Genomic DNA, 4364 nt, shown 5'->3' with positions numbered 1-4364 from the left:
CATAAAGCAGCATAACCTGTACAGCAACACCCTTCCAGAGAACGCCCATTCCCAAATCCCAGTGAAGATGAACGGTTCACCCATTCTCAAACAGTAAACTTTCAAATTAACATCTGTACACGTCTCATCTCATACACACTACAATTTTAAACAAACATACGCAATTATGTAGCTACTACTGTTGTGCTTTTCCATGAAGGTTATTTATGCAAATTTACTGCTGTATATAGAAAGGCAATACATTAGTTATGTTACTTACAGTGGTTGCTTAGCTGTCACTACGTATCACAGTCTCACACAAAGTGTAGTGTACTTTTAGCCAGGACATCAATTCCCTTGTTAACAATTACAGCAGCTAATTAAGGTATGCTTTCAGATGTTTTCTAAACAGTTTGCTGGCATTCTGTATTTTGTCTTATAGAGTACTTCATACTATAGCGACAGTTCTGAAAAAAAAAAAAAAAAAAAAAAAAAACACAACAATTATTTCTGTTGCCCCACTATATCCGAGTGCAATTCAAAAATGACCTAACTAAACCGTACTGGGGGTTTCTTTCTGAATATGGGAGTAGCTTTTATTTGACAGCTTGCATACTCAAGTATTATGCTATTGCCTTAGCTGGTAGCCATTTGTTTTTCTGTACGGTATCACAGTAGTGTTACCATTTAGAATTTTGTCCTTGGTTTTTTGAATGTTAGCAATATTTTGGTGGAAATTTAGATGGATTAATGGTGCAGCACACTGAAAACATGGAATGAGGCCATTTTTGGCTACAAATTATCAAGCTTCAGGTGTAAGAAGGGATATATATATATATATATATATATATATATATATATATATATATATATAAATAAATAAACTTTAGTTGCTTTACAACAGTGATGGCATACTATGACATGTCATTGAAACGCCACAACGTTCTGGGTGACACACCAGCGTTCACCAACACCCAGGTTACCAAAGAAATTGAATGCACAAAACAAAGAAATGCGACCCTGTACTTATCCATTAAAACACAGCAACAAGATACCTTAATTGATGTTAACCAAATCAAATGCAATGTGTTCCACATTTTTTCAGTTCAATTCAAAATTACTTTTAAAAGTAGTATGATACATACCAGCACACATGATCAGACTTTTTTTTTTAAATAAATGTTTTTTTGTTCGGGGGGGGACACACCAGCAGAGTCAAGACAGGCATAGTCTACATTTTTGACACGTCAATCCCAAAAGCTTCACCACCACTGCTTTAGAACATTGTCAGCCTGTTCTATATGTCTGCTAAAGGACTGCCTGTTACCCAATATAATCCACAAATACATTTATAGTTCAGTTGAAAGTGCAGATATTTATCCCAGATCCTTAATGTTTAGAGGCTTGTTTGGTGCAAATTTCTTCTGAGCTTCTAAGACTGGGACAGCATTCGTTTTTGGGTATTTTGTGTTACATTATTAGAAGTGACCAGTTCAATATCTGGGCAAATCCTTAGTACTGGGGGATTTATATCCTTATTTAAGCAAAGTATCCTCTGTGTACAGTCTACAGCTGACAGCTGGGAAATAGTAAGAAACTACAGATAAAAATAGAACAAACAATAGCGGTCTGAGCATCCAATCCTGGGGTACTCTAAGTTGTACACATTTTCTCCAAGACAGTACTCTTAAGGTACATTTCAAAGGTCCTGTTGTCAACATAGATTTGAAACCATTTAGTCACTAATTTATACAAAAAACACATACGTACATTTGACTGGCTAAGGTATTTTTCTCAATGGAGCATTTTTCAGTCCAGGGCATACAACCAAACGTTAAAGAAAAAAACAATAATATTGTATACCTATTGTGAACCTAAAATGCTAACAATAGCAAAAGTCTGACAACTGATACTATTAAGCAGTAATCCTTCCTCAAGGTTTATACACAGAGATGAATGACAGTATTTAATCTGTAAATAAGATGTGCAGAAGAGAGAGAGAGAGAGAGAGAAGAAAAGCAATATGATGAAAGTTAAGAGGTGAGCAGACTAGATTTACTGAGTGAGGAAGGGAGAGACAATGAGAGCAGTGTGCTCAGTGCAGTTTAGATAAGAAGAATGCATACTCACTGAAGCTTAAGTTAGTAATGTTGTACATATAAGTATGGAGTGGCACTGGGCAGAGAACTAAGGTAATATATCCACAGGAACTCTGTAGAAAGCTTTATGCAAAAAAAACAGGAAATTTTGTTCTATAATGAGCTTGAATAGAGAGTGCCAATCAGAAGGGAAGTTAGTATATGGGAAGCGGTTTGGTTTTAGAGTAAGACAATGGAGTTTCCATTTGGGAGAGATGGTATTGAAACTATGCCTCTATTTAGACAAAAAAGGGGAGATGGAAGCCACCAGTTGGGGAAAGAGGGCTCCTTTACCAATTCCTTTCCTAGGAGAGGGACTGAGGAAGACGGAGATTCTGACCCAAAAGAGATGGGTTAACTTTATACTTCCTTACCTCAAAACAGGTACCTACATATCTGGTAGTAAGGAACGGTTTTCAGTGTTGAACTACTTCTGGAGCAAAAAGACAATTCTGACACCCCCTGATAAAGTAGTAGAAGTTTCAAAGGAGCATTTAAGATCCAGGGAAATGGTAACTGGAGCAATCCATTTCCCCAACTGCTCCTGATTTGGTTTAAGTATATAGTGTTCCTAAGGTACTGCAACTTGCTGGGACTGAATTACCTGCTGATTGCCTGTATGGGTAAAATCCTTATTAAGTATAAGGAATCTATTTTAGGATTTTCTAACAGAAATAATCCGTAAAAACGAAATGAAAACTCCAGCCAAGCTGGAACTTCCAACGAGTAACCTCTGAAACCTCCTGACTCAGAGGTACATGGGATATATACAAATGACCGTTATGAATACCACGTGTTTCAGCTTACTGGCGACTCTGAATGCCCATGACTTGTTTCATCGTTTTCATGGACAACTTCAGGCTAATAAAACAAAACCCCACTAGCTATGGATATTCATATTCAAGGCTGTTATATCCAGCTGATGTCCATCATCATAAGGGTGACTGCAAAATATCCCAAACAACAAACTAAAACAACGAGCGGTCTCAAGAATGAGCACGAAAGACAGCCAAAACAAGAAAAAGTTAATCTGAAAAATAATGGAAGAATTCCATTTGAAATTCTAGGTCTCCGAGTCCTGACCATCCAGGGTAAATCAATAAACGTGGATCTCTGACACAATTAGTGCGGGACAAACAATTATAGACTCGGGGAAAGTTTCTAAATAAATAAATTCATACCTAAATATAGCCACCATAGCGATAATACTTCCACAGATTTATACTACCTCGCAATAAATCACAATCCAAATTTCACACAAAAAGGCTCCACACACACGTACATTTAACGCTAGAAAAAGTTGCGATGAAACTGTACCTCTTATACGTTAGCAGCTGTGCGATTGACGCTTACTACTCCGTAACTAACTACACACAGCCCTCGATGGTTTTTGTTTTCTCGACGACAAGGCTGTACAAATTTAGGAAAGGAAACGAGCAAAGTAACTTTGCCGAGGGGCTACTCTTGACTGAACAGCACTCCAACCCGCATTATTAAGGATACGCTCTGCAGTTCTGAAAAATCTGCTTTAAATTGGGTAACACAACTGAACAAACTCAACCAAAAATCGCAATTTTAAAGGAAAGAAAGAAACAAACCAAATGTATCTTTTACATACCTCCTTAAGTCAGTATCAGGAACGTAAACAGTGAAACAAAAACCCCAAGTGCCACGCCACCTTTTAGCTGACTGTAACACGAGAGTATCAGCCCTTTTCACAGCTGGTCCACGCTTGACGGCTTTTCTGAACTTGGGTCTTCCACTCATCGATGATGTAACAGGTGTGGAAGGACAACTCACGATGGAATAACCTACAAGAAACAAGAATGGTTAACAATACCGTGAAAATGGAAGGGATCCTTCCTTTGTCCCTGGGTGTGAAAAGTATATTCTTCAAAAATAATGTAGATTTACTGTACCTAAAACTATAAGATGCATTATGCTATGTATCCGTATAATTGTACAGCTTTCCTTTCGTGGTGGGCGGAACGATGGAGTTAAGACACTCTATATACTCGTGTTTGCAGAAAGATTTGAAGCTGGGGACCCCAGTTTCTTGGCTGCAAAAGACGTGACATCGCAGTAAAAAATGTTGTTTGCTGGGAGAACTTCCACAATGCAAAACGGACAACTTCTATGCGAATTAGCTGCTTTCTTGCACTACTTTTGTAAACTGGGATGTTTGTGGTATTTGTGAATGCAATACCTCTACACTTTTAAGCACCAAAGCTTATGCTGTTTTTCTTT

The 4364-nt window shown here is 37.7% G+C and overlaps 1 protein-coding gene across 1 annotated transcript in view; it reads right to left on the bottom strand.

Annotated features, from left to right (window-relative positions):
• LOC122798273 (Y+L amino acid transporter 2-like) overlaps positions 1-3917 on the bottom strand; it is a 1371252-nt gene extending 1367335 nt beyond the window's left edge. Inside the window, exon 1 of the mRNA XM_044067080.1 lies at positions 3736-3917. The gene's annotated coding sequence lies outside the window, so the exon portion shown is untranslated. The remainder of the gene's footprint in view (positions 1-3735) is intronic.
• Between the last annotated feature and the right edge of the window lie 447 nt (positions 3918-4364).

This window comes from Protopterus annectens, chromosome 3.part1, assembly GCF_019279795.1.
Source record: "Protopterus annectens isolate FY-2018-M chromosome 3.part1, PAN1.0, whole genome shotgun sequence".
Taxonomy (NCBI): Eukaryota; Metazoa; Chordata; order Ceratodontiformes; family Protopteridae; genus Protopterus; species Protopterus annectens.
This window is presented reverse-complemented; position numbering and strand designations above follow the sequence as displayed.